Source organism: Dipodomys merriami, unplaced genomic scaffold (genome assembly GCF_024711535.1).
Source record: "Dipodomys merriami isolate MVZ:Mamm:240054 unplaced genomic scaffold, mDipMer1.0.p SCAF_317, whole genome shotgun sequence".
NCBI lineage: Eukaryota > Metazoa > Chordata > Mammalia > Rodentia > Heteromyidae > Dipodomys > Dipodomys merriami.
Genome location: NW_027204682.1, coordinates 1,001,865 through 1,019,674, shown reverse-complemented (window position 1 = coordinate 1,019,674; position 17,810 = coordinate 1,001,865).

Here is a 17,810-nt window from a genome sequence, read left to right as displayed (position 1 = left end):
CGATGGAGAACTGAAAATTTTTAATAGCAAAGAAAAACTAAATTAATACATAAACATTAAGCCAGCATTACAAAGACTACTAAGAGGTGGAACACAACCTGAGAAAAGCAACCAGGAACAGGGACCTGCACCCAGACAGGCATTAATAGAAGTCTATCTGAGCAAGGACAGAGGAAAGGAAAGAAGAAAAACAGTGACTATAATGCATCTCTCTATACTATCTCTTAAGATTAACGGGCTTTCTTCACCAACCAAAAGAAAAGAACTGCAGTTTGGATCCTAAAACATGACCCATCCATCTGTTGCCTTCAGGAGACCCACCTCTAAGCCAAACATGCAAACAAATTCAGAGTGAAGGGTTGGAAAAGGATCTACCAATCAAATGCCCCTAGTAAGAAAGCAGGCGTAGCAATCCTTATATCTGACAAAATAAACTTGTCATTAAAATCATTACAATGTCAAACCATCCCTGCATCTCTGGGATGAAGCCTAACTGCTCATAGTGTATGATTTTTTTAATGTGTTTCTGGATTCTTTTAGCTAGAATCTTGTTAAGGATCTTTGCACCTGTGTTCATCAAGGAAATTGGCCTGTAATTCTCCTTTTTGGTTGGGTCTTTGCCTGGTTTGGGGATGAGTATGATATTGGCTTCGTAGAATGAGTTTGGGTTAGCTCCCTCCTTCTCTGTTTCTCTGAAGAGCTTGAGGAGTGTGGGTATTAGTTCTTCTTTAAAGGTCTTATAGAATTCTGCTATGAATCCATCTGGTCCTGGGCTTTTTTGGTTGGAAGACTTTTGATAGCATCCTGTATCTCATAGGATATTGGCTAATTCAATAGGTTTCTTCTTTGCTCAGTTTGGACAACTTGGATTTCTCTAAAAATGCATTAATATCTGCCAGGTTTTCTTCCTTTAGAGATTAATTTTTGAAAATAGTCCATTAGGATTATTTGGATATCTTGGGTACGTGTTATGATTTTTCCCGTGGCATCCCTAATCTTGTTAAAATGGATTTCCTCTCTTCCTTTTTTAATTATTCTTGCAAACAGTCCATCAATTTTGTTTATTTTTTCAAAGAACCAGCTTTTTGTTTGGTTAATTTTTGCTTTAATTTTTTTTTATTTTCTAATTGGTTAATCTCTGCTCTTAATTTGGTTATCTGGCTCCGTCTAGTAACTTTAAGTTCCATTTTTTTAATGTATTTCTAGCTGTTTTAATTGCAACATGAGATTATTTACTTGGTCTGTCTCCATTTTCTTGATGTGGGCAAGGAGGGCAATAAATTTGCCCCTCAGGACTGCTTTTGCTGTGTCCCACAAGTTTCTTTGTGAGTTTTTTTTCATTTTCATTGAGTTATAGGAAATGTATTTCTTCTCTGATCTCTTCCATTACCCAGGCATTGCTAAGGAGTGTGCTGTTCAATTTGCATGTATTAGAGAAATTTCTGTGGTATGCTTTGTTACTGAGAACTGGCTTGATTCCACTATGGTTAGATAGGATACAGGGGATTATGTTATCCATTTGTATTTGCTTAAGTTTCTTGCATGAACTATGATATGGTCTATTTTGGAGAAAGTTCCATGAGCTGCTGAGAAGAATGTGTACTGTGTTGTTTTATGGTGAAATACTTGGTATATGTCAGTTAATTCCACTGGATGTATGGCCTCACTTAATTTGGTAGCTTCTTTGCCTGTCCTTTGGTGAGAGCGGTGTGTTGAAGTCTCCTAGTATTATCATATTGGGACCTATTTTATTCTGTAAGTCAATAAATGTAATCCAACACATCAACAGAGCCAAGGTCAATAATCACATGATTTTCGCCACAGATGCAGAAAAGGCCTTTGATAAAATTCAACATTCATTCATGCTAAAGGCTCTGGAGAAAACAGAAATAGAAGGATCATTAAAACAATAAAACCATTTGTAACAGTCCAATAGCCAATATTATACTTAATGGGGAAAAGCTACAACCAATTCTCCTAAAATCAGGAAGAAGGCAAGGATCCTGGAACCCTTAGCCAGGTCAATAAGGCAAGAAAAATACATGAAAGGGATCCGCATAGGGAAAGAAGAGGTTAAACTATTCCTTTTTGCAGACAACATGATATTATACTTTCATGATCCCAAAAACTCCATCCCCAAACTCTTAGAAATCATAAATCACTTCGGCAAAGTAGCAGGATACAAAATAAACCCACAAAAATCAGCTGCCTTCCTGTACACTGCCAATGTACAAGAAGAGAGGGAAATAAAGTGAGTAACCCTATTCACAATAACCTCCCCCAAAATAAAATATTTAGGAATTAACCTAACCAAAGATGTAAAAGAACTATTTAATGAAAACTATAAAAGGATAAAGAAAGAAATTTCAGAAGACACTAGGAAGTGGAAAGACCTCCCATGCTCTTGGATAGGCCAACTTAATATAGTGAAGATGGCAATACTGCCAAAATTAATATACAAATTCAATGCAATTCCTATTAAAATTCTAATGACTTACATCACTAAAAAACAGAAAACAGTCCAAAAATTCATATGGAACAACAAAAGACCTAGAATAGCCAAACCAATTCTAGGGAATAAAGACAAAATGGGAGGGATATCCATGCTGCACTTCAAACTATACTACAGAGCTATAATAACAAAGATAGCATGGTACTGGCACAAAAACAGACCAGAAGACCAATGGAACAGAATAGAAGATCCAGAAATAAATCCACAGGCCTACAACCAGCTGATATTAGACAAAGGAGCCCAAGATATACAATGGAAGAAACACAGCCTCTTCAACCACTAGTGCTGGGAAAACTGTGCTGCTACATGCAGAAAACTAAAAGTGGACCCCAGCCTATCACCATGTACCAACATCAACTCAAAGTAGATTAAAGATCTTAACATTAAAACTGAATCTCTGAAACTACTGCAGGACAGAGTAGGAGAGACACTTGAACTAATAGGCACAGGAAGGAACTTCCTGAACAGAGTCCCAGGATCACAACAAATTGGAGAGAGACTCAACAAATGGGACTACTTTAAAATAAAAAGCTTCTGCACAGCTAAATCTATTGCAACCAAGCTAGAAAGACAAATAACTAATTGGGAAAAAATATTTACCAGCAATATATCGGACAAGGGGTTAATATCCAATATATACAGGGAACTCAAGAAACTAATCCCTCCTAAACCTACCAAATCAATTACTAAATGGGCAAGGGAAGTAAAGAGGGACTTCTCAGAGGAAGAAATAAAAATGGCAAAGAAACACATGAGAAAATGTTCATCATCCCTGGTGGTGAAGGAAATGCAAATAAAGACAACCATGAGATATCACCTTACCCCAGTCAGAATGTCCGACATCCTCAAGTCAGCCAACGACAATTGCTGGAGGGGATGTGGAGAAAGAGGAACCCTATTACACTGCTGGTGGGAATGTACACTTATACAACCACTTTGGAAAGCATTCTGGAGGGTCCTTAGAAAGATAAAGATTGATCTCCCTTATAACCCAGTCATACCACTTTTAGGCATCTACCCTGAACAACAGGAACCAATATACAATGACACGTGCACCTCAATGTTTATTGCAGCAATTTTCACAATATCTAGGATATGGAAACAACCCAGATGCAGCACCACAGATGAATGTATCCAAAAATTGTGGTATCTACAAACAATGGAATATTATGCAGCCATTAGAAATGACAAAATAATGGCATTTGCAGGGAAATGGATGGAGCTAGAAGGTGATCATGTTGAGCAAGGTAAGCCAAGAGCAAAGAGACAAACAGTACATGGTCGCCCTGATAAGTGGATGCTAAATCCAAAATGTTAGGTGATACGACAAACTTAACAGGACTTAAGAAACAAAGAACTCCCACTCATCTGGTCGAAACACTACTAAATATCCCCATACTGCGGATCACATGTATGTTGTATTCTGTACACCGTTATATGTTATAAACTGTGATAGACAATTTGCTCCAGGAAAGTTAGAATGAACTTATGACTTTAAATGAGCATCATTATTTCACAATACTGTGAAATTTGGAAGTTATGTAATCACTTAATCACAACTAAAATGAAAGAACCTCAGGGAAGTAAGGAAGGAAGGGATGGTAGGGGGAAAATAATAGAGGGGGTAACAATGCTCAATAGGAAGTGTACTCATTACCTTGCTCATGTAACTGTAACCCTCCGTATAGTATCTTTACAATAAAAAATTAAAAAAGATCCAATCAACAGTAAAAAAAATAAACTAAAATCAATACAAAAAGACAAGGATGGACACTACATATTAATACAGGGAACAATACAAGAGGAGGATATTACCATCATCTACCTATCATTCCCCAAACATCGGTGCACCCAAATATGTTAAGCAAATACTCTCAAACTTACAGAAAAAAATAGATCCAATATGATAATACTAGGAAACTTTTAACACCCCAATCTCACCAAAGGACAGGTCTACCAACCAGAGTATTGGCAAAGAAGCTATGGAATTAATGAGGCCATACTTCAAGCAGAACTGACATTTACCAAGTATTTCACCCTAAAACAACACAGTACACATTCTTCTCAGCAGCTCATGGTACTTTCTCCAAAATAGACCATATCATAGTTCATGCAAGAAACTTAAGCAAATACAAATGGATAACATAATCCCCTGTATCCTATCTGACCATAGTGGAATCAAGTTAGTTCTCAATAACAAAACATACTGCAGAAATTACTCAAATACATGGAAATTGAACAGCTCACTTCAAAGCAATGCCTGGGTAATGGAAGTGATTAAAGAAGAAATTAAAAAATTCCTACAACTCAATGAAAATGAAAATACCTCGCAAAAACCTTTTGGGACACAGCAAAAGCAGTCCTGATGGACAAATTTATTGCCATCAGAGCCCACATCAAGAAAATAGAGACAGACCAAGTAAATAATCTCATGTTGCAATTAAAACAGCTAGAAAAACATGAAAAAATGGAACCTAAAGTTACTAAACAGAGCCAGATAACCAAACTAAGAGCGGAGATTATTGAAATAGAGAATTGGAGAATCATAGCCAAAATTAACTAAACAAAAACTGGTTGAAAAAATAAATAAAATTGATAGATATTTGGCAAGATTAATTTACAAAAGAAGAGAGGAAATCCATTTTAACAGGATTAGGGATGCCACGGGAAAAATCACAACACGTACCCAAGATGCCCAAACAATTTTAACAGACTACTTTGAAAAGTTATATCCTCTAAAAAAAGAAAACCTGGCAGAAATGGATGCATTTTCAGAGAAATACAAGTTTCCCAAATTGAGCAAAGAAGAAGTAAATCAATTAAATAAGCCAATATCCTACAAGGAGATACAGGAAGCAATCAGAGGTCTTCCAACAACAACAAAAGCCCAGGACCATATGGATTCGCAACAGAATTCTATACGACCATTAAAGAAGAACTAACACCTATACTCTTCAAGCTCTTCAGAGAAACAGAGAAGGAAGGAGCTATCCCAAACACATTCTATGAAGCCAATATCACATTCATCCCCAAACCAGGCAAAGACCCAACCAAAAAGGAGAATTACAGGCCAATTTCCTTGAGGAACACAGGTGCAAAGGTCATTAACAAGATTCTAGCTAACAGAATCCAGAAACGCATAAAAAAACCATACACTAAAACCAAGTAGGCATCATCCCAGAGATTCAGGGATGGTTTAACATACGTAAGTCAATAAATATAATCCAACACATCAACAGAGCCAAGGTCAAGAATCACATGATTATCTCCACAAATGCAGAAAAGGTTTTTGATAAAATTCAACATTCATTCATGCTAAAAGCTCTGGAGGCAAAAGAATAGAAGGAATATTTCTTAAAACATTAAAAGCCATTTATGACAGATCAATAGCTAATACTATACTTAATGGGGAAAAGCTACAACCAATTCTCTTAAAATCAGGAACGGGGCAAGGATGCCCACTGTCTCTACTCCTGTTCAATATAGCCCTGGAACTCTTAGCCAGGTCAATAAGGCAAGAAAAAGACATTAAAAGATCTGTATATGGAAAGAAGAAATTAAACTATCCCTTTTTGCAGATGACATCATACTATACCTTCACAATTCCAAAAATTCCATCCCCAAACTCTTAGAAATCATAAATCACTTCGGCAAAGTATCAGGATACAAAATAAACCCACAAAAATCAGTTGCATTCCTGTATACTGACAATGTACAAGCAGAGAGGGAAATAAAGGAAAGCAAGCTCATTCACAATAACATCCCCCAAAATAAAATATTCAGAAATTAACCTAACCAAAGATGTAAAAGAACTATTTAATGAAAACTATAAAAAATTAAAGAAAAAAATTACAGAAGATACTAGGAAATGGAAAGACCTCCCATGCTCTTGGATAGGCAGACATAGTGAAAATGGCAATTCTGCCCAAATTAATATACAAATTCAGTACAATTCCTATTAAAATCCCAATGATGTATTTCTCTGACAGAAAACAGTCCAAAAATTCAAATGGAACCACAAAAACCTAGAATATCCAAAACTATTCTAGCAAATAAAGACAACATGGGAGTTATATCCATGTCGCACTTCAAACTCTACTATAGAGCCATAATAACAAAGACAGCATGGTACTGGCACAAACACAGACCCGAAGACGAATAGAATAGAATAGAAGATCCAGAAATAAATCCACATGCCTACAGTCAACGGATATTTGACAAAGGAACCAAAGACAGACGATGGAAGAAACAGAGCCTCTTCAACCACTAGTGCTGGGAAAACTGGGTGGCCATATGCAGAAGAATAAAAGTGGACCCCAGCATATCACCATACACCAACATCAGCTCAAAATGGATTAAAGACCTTAGTATTAAACCTGAAACTCTGAAACCTCTCCAGGCAGAGTAGGAGAGACACTTGAACTTATAGGCCCAGGAAAGAATTTCATGAACAGCGTCCCAGGGTCACAACAAATTGGAGTGAGACACGGCAACATGGGACTGCCTTAAAATAAAAAGCTTCTGCAAAGCTAAAACTATCGCAACCAAGCTAGAAAGACAACCAATTAATTGGGAAAAAATATTTACCAGCAATATATCCAACAAGGGGTTAACATCCAGTATATACAGGTAATTCAAGAAACTAATCCCTCCCAAAGCTAACAAACCAATTACTAAATGGACAAGGGAACTAAAGAGAGACTTCTCAGAAGAAGAGATAAAAATGGCAAAGAAACACATTAGGAAATGTTCACCATCCCTGGTTTTGAAGGAAATGTAAATAAAGACAACCATGAGATACCACCTTACCCCAGTCAGGATGTCCGACATCCTCAAGCCAGCCAATGACAAATGCTGGTGGGTATGCGGAGAAAGAGGAACCCTACTGCACTGCTGTTGGGAATGTACACTCATACAAGCACTTTGGAAAACAGTCTGGAGGGTCCTAAGAAAGCTAAATATTGACCTCCCTTATGACCCAGGCATAGCACTTCTAGGCATCCATCCTGAACAACAGCAACCAGTATACAAGGACACATGCACCTCCATGTTTATTGCCATACTTTTCGTAATAAGCAGGATATGGAAACGACCCAGATGTCCCACCACAGATGAATGGATCCCAAAATTGTGGTATCTTTACACAATGGAATACTATGCAGCCATTAGAAATGACAAAATAATGGCATTTGCAGGGAAATGGATGGAGCTAGAAGGTGATCATGTTGAGCAAGGTAGGCCAAGAGCAAAGAGACAAACAGTACATGGTCTCCCTGATAAGTGGATGTTAAAACCAAAATGTTAGGTAATATGACAAACTTAACAGGACTTAAGAAACAATCTGATCGAATCTCTACTAAATAACCCCATGCTGCTGATCACATGTATGTTGTATATGTGTACAATGGAGGGGAACCAGGAAGACGACATAGAACTAGAGGGAATCAGGGAAAAATCCATCAGCTGCACTGGACATTGACCAAAATGAACTAAGCAAGTTAATGGCAGGGATGGGAGGGAGGAAACCCGTGGGAAAACAGGAACAGCTGATGGTATACAAAACAAAAAAATGTACATACCAACAAATTTGGAAGGAATAACTGTATCGCAAAGCTCATAGAACTCATAAATGTTATAGACTGTGATAGACAATTTGCTCCAGAAATGTTAGAATGTGTTTGTGACTTTAACTGAGCATCACTATTCCACAATACTGTGAAATTAGGGAAATTATGTAACCACTTAATTACAATAAAAATAGCAAAACTCTCCAGAAATCATTATAGATGTATACAACTAACTCTTGAATACATTTTGACATCAAAGTCAGGCAATTCACTTGGAAGAGTTCCATGGAATCCATTAATTGTTACAATAAGCTATTGTTGTTATTTGGATTGTGAAAATATTTTATATGGAAACAAAGAATGCAATGGCATTTTTGAAATTTAATAAACTTAACCGAACCATCATGACTTAGGAGAGCAATTTTTGCAGCCTGGCAAAACTTCAAAGAAATAGTGATACATACTTATCCTTTTGGCAATATCAAATACAGTTTCTTCCAAGTTGTTTTTCAGACCTGATTTGACATAATGGTTCAACAGAAGCAGATCCAACATGTCTTTGCTATCTCTATTCCCAGCAGCAAGATGCAAGGGGGCCATTGGTATCTGCATCATGATGAAGTAAGAAAAAAGCCACTCTAGTATTATTCCACATATAAGCACTGCACAGGGTTGTCCAACCATCTACAGTTATTGCATGAATATCTGCTGCTTGAGCCAACAACTAATGGACAGTGTCTATGTGTCCACTGTAGGCTTCCTGATGAATATGGGTATACTCATCGTCATCCCTAGTATTCACATGAGTGGCCTTTTTGGAAAGTAGTCTCCACAATGTAATAACCTGATTATTTTCAGCAGCCCAAAGAAGAAGTTTGCATGGATCCTACTACATTTTTTTTGCAATTGATACCATTCCTCACTTTTTCATCAAGTTCCTCATATTCCTAAGAATTGCCTAACTAGAGACTTTGAGTGACAGTGGGAATGAGGCGTCCATGTATTTCCCTAATAGTTCACATTAGTTGAACTGTTCAGAAAAATCCTGTGACTTTTCTGCATCTGTTTTTTCACCATGATTTATTTTCCCTTTTTACATTTTTACTATTCGAAATTATTCTAACTGGAGAGTAGGGAATTGATGGATAGCAGAGGAAAGAGTTTCCTCCGTATTCAAAGATACAGACTGAAAATACGGACCAGTAGTGTCTTCATGTGCAGATTATTCTATGAATGAGAAAAGATGAAATAATGCCTTCTATATAAATCATTTGGGAAATGGCAGAGCAGAAAGTAAAATGATGCAACCAAAAATATAAAAGCAAAATAAATTACAATCATTATAGAGCAATCCTATTATCTATGAGAAACATTAAAGAGAGAGGAAAAGAGACAGATGTGCAATGACCTAGATAGCCACAAATGCATGCCTCTGATCAATTTATAGAGCAAACAGAATTTTATGTTTTGAAAAAGATGGAAATAGAATTTATATATTTACTTGAATTTGGTAAATACATTTTTTACAGCCTACATGAAGAGACGTAGGTTTAATCTTATTGCAGACAAGAATCTAAATCCTTGATAATTCTAGGAACAGAACTGACTGAAATCAGTTGAATCACACTTTTCCTGCACAATGAAAGAAAAGGTCCAGGCTAGGAAAGCAGCTAGAGAAGGCAGGCCGATTGTATCTGTGACAAAACTTTGTGGAAAATGGTATTGAGCATTACTTACTGTTGATCCACTTGCACTGGAAGCATGAATCTGAACAATTGCTTGCTGATTCTCAACTATTGCTTTGATCATTATATTCTCCAAAAAGACAAAGTGAGATTTAATTGATAGCAAACAACTACTAATTCATTTTTATTTCTCATTAAGCACCTTAAATCATTGAAACCACATGAAGAAAATAGACAGGCCTATTTTTTTTAGATGAAAACAAGTGCCTTTAAAAAAACATGGAATGTAACTAGTCATTCATGTAAAGGACATCTATTTTAGTACTACATTATACATTTTTTTTCTAATGTTGGGTACCAATAAATAATGGATCTATTAGAAAGCTCTTAAAGCTCATTTGTCCAATTGTGAGGTCTCTTATACTATATCATGGTATTTTTGAGTATGTTCTTAAGAAGAAATTTACATTACTAACTTGAATTTCTGACAGGACAAAATCATCATGTACATCTTGCTTCTATACTCTCATTTTTTAATTACTATCTATGTATGTGCATTAGATAACTATAGAGAAAAAAGCAGAAGCCACACTGGTGGCTCATGTCATTAATCCTAGCTAATCAGAAAGATGAAGTCTGAGGATTGTGGTTTGAAACCAGACCAAAAAATAAAAAAGTCCATTAGATTCTGCTTTGAAAGAAACCAACAAATGCTAGAATTGGAGCTGTGGTACAAGCATTAAAATGATATCTATGAGAAAACTAAAACAAAAAAAATAACACATTCTGGGACAGAGACAGGCCCTGAGTTCCAGCCTTAGTATTAGCACCAAACAAATAATTGAATTAATTCGTTAATTAAGTAATTAAATATAAATTAAGTGGTCACATGTGGATAGGCATGTAAAATGTAACATCTGTGGTGACTGGATTGTGTATTTTTTGTAGTAAGGCAAATTATTATTTGTAGTAATCATAAATTTTTTATTTGAACTTTTTTTGTACAATAAATCCTGAATTTAGCATGTATGTATAGGTGTATGTACATGTGTGCATATGTGTGTATGTGTTTATGTGTGCATGTGCTGTTGCAATGTTGCTTGCCAATGTGGACAGGGTGAGGCTGAAAAGAGTTAACTTTGTTGCAATGTTTTTCTTTATCAGTATTCTGTCATGTCATTTCAGTTGGACCACTCTTTTGTACATTTTATTTGTCAAATAATATCATCAGAATCAAAGGATTTACCATATTAAGTTAGATAAAAGAGAATGCTTTCAGCTCTTATTATATGTTAGGTGAGAAGAATCAGACATATTTAGGTAGTAAATTAGTGCTGTATGATGACTGTCGGTACAAAATATGTACTTGACCTCTTAATTTTGTTATACTTTTAACATATGTTCATAGAGTGAGTTTGTCCAACTGGACCAAATAGGTATTGCTCTCTGGTTATACCCATGAAACACAAAGTAGATAAAATCGTTCTGGCTTTCTGTTGAAAATAACTATCTTTGTAAGATCATATCTATTCACACTAACAGGTAATCAACCCAATATTTATCAAGTATGAATATCCAATCATAGTGACTGAAAATCGGTATTGTTGATATGCTTGTTAGATATTTCTTTCAAAAAACAAACGAACAAAAAGCATGAGTCATCTCCAGATAGTGGATGTATCTGAAGTTGTTTTGTACATGCAAAGGGCAAATGGCTCTTTTGTGGGAGTAACTATCGCAACTTAACAAATAAGGCTTTTTGAATATCTTTTCCAATATAAATAACATCCCAGAGCGAGTCTTGCAATTTCGGAAAACCCTTTGAATATTTTAGTATTATTTCATTTCATTGACTATAGAGCTAAAGACATTTCTGAAATAAATATAAAGATCTGAAAATGTAAGTGGGTATATTGACTTTTTATGCATAATCTTATAAAAATCCAGTTTTTATGAAACTAAATGAAATAGAATAAAAGAATGTAAGTGAATTTGGTAAGCTAATTATTAGTTTAACTTTGTTTTCTATTAACAGAGTCCTTTGAATGTAGATGATGCAGTTAAATTATTTCCTTTGTGTTTCTGTACTTCATTTATTTTTCATATCATTGTAGTTATGGGAGTGAATTTGTAGTATAAAGGTCCTTTACAATGATTCGGATTAATCTTGTGCTTTGTGTCCTACTCCCAAGAAAATGAGTTATTTTCAAGTGTTAATAGTTTATAATTGAATCTTCATTTCATAAGAAAATTTTAAAAATGCAGTAGTATTGATGACTTTTTAAACCAATTGTATTGACAAGGTTGAGAGTCTTTAATTCATGCTTAGGTCTTAGGTCTATGATTTTTAACCTCTTGTTCCTGACATTAATGATAGTTCAGACTGCATTTTTGGGGTATATGAAAGGTAAAATATTTATCTGGGGTCAAAGATGATTTTTATATCAGTCTTGCTTTAATAACATTTTATTTTATTTTATTTTTTGGTTGTGGGGCCTAAACTCCACTTCCAGCTTTTCTGTTTATGTGTTGCTGAGGAATCGAACCCAGGGCCTCATGCATGCAAGGCAAGTATTCTACCAATGAGCCACCTTCCCAGCCCTTAATAACATTTTAATGTAGTACATTTTCCACAGAATGTTGTGTATAAAAAGCAATCAAAATATTTATAATGGTAAACAACCTAGGTGAGCTACAATGTGGAAATTATTGGTCCATAACTCCTGCAATCTGTTTCCATCGAGAATTGGGCAGGACACTCTTTCGGTATGAGGGTGTTAAACAGAGATGGGGTCCCCAGGCAGTGCAGTGTTGAGTGAAGGGACAGAATATGATTTCTACTATTTTGAGCTATAAATCAAGAATGTTATACTTTAGCAGTTCCTTTCACCAGGGATGTTTAAATTGATTATGAGCTTGGAGTTTTCATATTACAGCTACCTATTTTCTAACAAAGATAAAGTCAAATATTATTAGAGTGTACACAATAATTCTGGGAAATTTTCCTAGAATTAGTAGACTAAGTGCTGGTATTTTAGTCATAAAATAAAATGAGGTTATTTGATAGAGTGGGAGATGGGCCTCAGGCTAACACTTACCATGTGTGCAACGCTGTACTAGTAATTCCAATTCTGAAGATTTCAATAACATCATCTGAGAATTAAAAATGGAAGTAGTTCCACTTTATGGGATTATTGTGAGGATTAAGTTAGATACCATAGGTAAAGTACTTGGAAAAACTATCATTCAGCATTTGATACTTTCTACCTGTTATTTTATCATGTGATGAATTCTAACATTTTTACTGTGATTTTTATATTGTGTCTATTTTCAATTTGCAATGTGATATATTGATATTCATTGCATTGGTCAGTTTTTTGACATTATGAGGAAAATGCCTGCAAAGAAAATTTCTGAGGAGGAAACTATTATATTGATTCATGGTTTAAGAGAATGCAGTTAAAGATCAGATGTCTCCATTGTTTTCAACTATATTTTCATTAAATAGTTGTTCAAAAGAATTTCCATTCCACAAATCAGTTTATAAGTACAATGGATCTTTACATAACCTTCTCATACTCATCCAAACCTCACCCCACTTTCATGTTTTCTAGTTTCATACTATCTGCATTGAATATTATGTCTTCACTCTCTTCCTCCATAACTCTCTTTATTCCTTCCCTTTGACTTCCCCTTACATCTTCCAAGTGATAGATTCCTGGTATTCATTTTGTTGGATTAAAAGTTAAATTTTATAAGAAATTACACCTTTTAAATTCTCCTCGGCAAATAGTATGCTTTGGTTAATACTGTTGTGTAATTTTAACCCCTCTGTATGGTATTTTCACAAGAAAAAATCACTGATTTATGGTCAATAGATTTTGAAAAGGATGCCATGACTTTATGAAATAAAAATAGAATTTTAAATGGGTGTAGTGGCACTATTGACTCCCTAGATTTAAAAAAAAATTCTTATACTACTACCTCAATCCTTATACAAAAATTTAAAAATTTTAAATAAAAATGATTAGCAAACTAAATGTGAGATATAAAAACATATAAAACCTAAACATAAAAATTCATGGCATAGGATCAGTAAAAGTTTCTAAAATATGACATGTAAAACATTAGTGTGTAAAGAAAAACAAGAATGAACTGGATAATATCAACTTATAATCTTTCACAATTCAAAGGACAATATAACAGAAGTGAAACATATCTAACAGATAGAGGACACATATTTGTTAATGCTACAATGTTAATGCTACAATGATTCTGAGTCCAAGTATTTTTATATCTCCTAATTCCATATAACTTTACCCCAAATAGGATATTTCTTTAAAGAACACATGTAAATAGTAGGAGCATATGAAATAAGTTCCTCTTTAGTATCCAAGCATAAATAAAGAGAAAGCTCACTAGTAGGACCATACTATAAAAAGATGACACAAATATAGTAATACACTTGTGGAGAAATTGATATACTCCACATAGCAAATGAATTTGTAAAATACTTCAATCATTAAAGCAAGCAAGTTTTCAAAAGGTCAAAGAGAATTGAATAGGTTCTATCCATTACACGTCTATGTATGTATTAAAGAGAAGTAAAAAACTTATTTGGACAGGGAATGTGGTTCATTGAGAATGCACTTGAATACTTTGTGTGAGACCCTGGAATTAATCCCAAAAAACAAATTTTGAAAAGGCTCACTATATAGGATGTATGCCTAACAAATTCCTGTAAATGAATTTTATATCTACTTTAATTTCTGTTCTAAAATTTGGAGCATTTCTATTTGAAGAATAGCAAATTTGTGAAAATTAGGCTTGGAAAACCTGTGATTGTACAATTCACTTCCAAAGCACTAAAATTCATACAATAAAAGGAGATTATATATTTCAAGTGAATTACATGTCAGCAAAAAAAACTTTTGTTAAAATACTTCACACAAAATGCAGAATACCTAAAAAGATATTTTCTGTGTTTGCTTAAAAACTTTGTAAACTGCAACATTTAAAACAATAATATGATTTCCGTTCATTTTGAGTATTTTTTGTGTTTATTTTGAGTTTATTCAGAGATAACTCAGTCAAAAAGTGTATGTGATAACTGGAATACCTAGGAATTAAGCAACACTTATAAATAATTGATAACCTTTTCTGGAAGAAACTTTTGGCAAATGACAGAAGACACAAATCTATGCATCTGCATCTTATGAAAGCCATATGTTACTTGGTCAATCCAATTGTTTTTCTCTACTTTGCTAGGGAAAAAGTATTCTCAAGATAAGAGCCAATAGCAGTGAAAAGAAACAAAATACACTATCATCTTGATTTATTTGTGAAAGTAACAAATGAAATAAACTATTCCACTTAAGGGATTCCAATATTAGTATCTATGAAGATGTTCCTGAATGCCAAAATCCATTGAATTTTGGGAATTTTAATTTCTATGAATATATGAAAACTGGAACAAGAAAAGAAATACAGTCTTTGAGCAAACCAGCCTTGGAATAATTTTCTCAGTTGCTTTGAAATTACATAAGAATTGATATTCCTTTCCATTGGAAACATTTAAAAATGTTTATCATTTATTATAATTCAAATATAAAGCAAGAGTAATTTTATATAACCATTATAAATATCATTATATTCCTATCATAAAATAGAATGACAAACCACTCCCAATATATTACCTACCCATCATTATTCTTAATTCCTTATCATTTCCTAAATATCTTAAACAATCTAAATAGTCATGTCTTTAAAATAGACGTTAATATTCTATACGTTTTATTTAACATTTTCCAGGGGCATGTACTCATGTTTCTAAGAAATGTTCACAGCAGTTAAAAGATGCTTTTGTGAAATTAATGTGATACATTTTGTTGTTGTTGTTGTTGTTGTTGTTGTTTGAAAGGCCTGGGCATTATCCTTAAGACTTTTTATGCTCAAGGACAGCAATCTCCAACTTGAGGCACAGAGCTAATTCATGTTTTTAGTGGTTAATTATAGATAAGAATCAAACAAGAACTTTTCTGTCTTGGCCACTTTCAAACACATTTCTAAGATCTCATTACCCAGAATAGGTCGAATTATAAGAGTGAGTCATTTGCACTTGGTGTAATGTATTTTTTTTATTTTAATTATATTTAAAAAAAAATTAAGATTTTTGTTTCGCTATAGTGTACATCATTCGACACATAAATTTAGATATATGTATATATTTCTGATGACAATCTCTAAAAATATATGTCATTCTACACATAACATTAATATTTATATATACAAATATTTCTGAAGACAGACTCTCTATAAAAATTTTTGCTACTATTTTTGAACTTTTATATTTCAAATATATACAGTCTATTTTTGTAAAAGTTTCCTAGAATAAAATGATTAATATTTCAATAGAAAGTAGAGCTTTTACTTTCAACGGAATTTTATATCTACTTATGACATTGTAATAATATTTACAGTGTATTACTTGAAAAAGTTCGGTCCAAACTCTTAAATATTTGTGTGTAATGAGGGGGAGAGAGGAAGTTAATTCATACTGGTTAAGAATTAGCAATGCTTCAAAAATCTATTCCATAATTTATTATAAACACATAGTCAAGCCACTTGATATGGTTTAGTTTTCTTGTTTCTTTATTTGTTCAAAATTTTAATATGGATGCATGCACAGTTTTAACATTACAAATACTAATCAAAAGAAAATAATAGCAAAATCATAGGGACATATAAGACTTTCACTAATTAGCACTTATGATGCTAATAATTATTTTGATAAAGATGATGATGATGACCACAATGTAGCCTGACAATGATAAGGTTATTGAAAAGGAAAAAAAACTTTAGAATTCTTTGAAGCTAGAGTTCCCACATTGAATACAGTTATAAACTGAATTGGATTATATACAATAATAACAAGAGGAGAGTTTCAATACCAAGAAATAAAATTACATTAATAGGTAGAGACAGTAAAAACCCTAATGTTATTTTTGCAGTCTCTCTAACGTATACTCACTTTTTTATTGTGAAAATACTGTACAGAGGGGTTACAATTACATGGGCAAGATAGTGAGTACTGTCCTTATCAAGCATTGTAGCCTTCTCCTTTGTTTACCATTCACATCCCTTCCCATCCTCCCTTCCCCTTCACCCAGTCCTCCCCCCACCCAAGTTGTAAAGTTCATTTTTGACATGACAGCTTGTACTTCTCATTGTTACAACAGGTCCACCTGTATTCTTAATTAAATGACTTGTTTTTCTCCTTCCCCTCCACCAATTATACCTATATCAAATACAGTGAAAGCAGGGGTTATACTGTGGGGGAGGGACTTACAAAGCAACAAAGAAATAATTTTATCATTGCCTTAGAAAGAAATGCATGAAAGAAAAAACATTTTAAATACATATCGTAAATTTCATTTTCCTAACATCACCTTATCTGACCTTTTCTGCTTGACTCATACATATACTAGATATTGCAAATAAGGGAAATCATGGGACCTATCTTTCTTTGCGCTTGGCTTACTTCACTTAATATAATTTTTTCCAAGTCTTTCCATTTCCTAACTAATGGGGTAATGCATTCTTTCTGATGGAGGCATAGAATTCCATTGTGTATATATACCACATTTTCTTGATCCATTCATGTACTGAGGGGCATCTGGGTTGGTTCCAGATCTTAGCTATGGTAAATAATGCTGCAATAAACATAGTTGTGCTGGTAGCTTTAGTGTGGTCTTGTTTGTAAACATTTGGGTAAATGCCCAAAAGTGGGATTGCTGGCTCATAGGGGAACTGTATGTGGAGTCTTTTGAGGAACATCCATACTACTTTCCAAAGTGGTTGAACAAGTTACACTCCCACCAACAATGAAGTAATATTCCCTTCTGTCCACATCCACTCCAGCATCAATTGTTATTAGAGTTCTTGATTTTTGGCATTCTAACTGGAGTGAGGTGGTATCTCAATGTTGTTTTGATTTGCATTTCTTTTATGGCTAGGGAGGTTGAGCATTTCTTCATGAGTCTATTG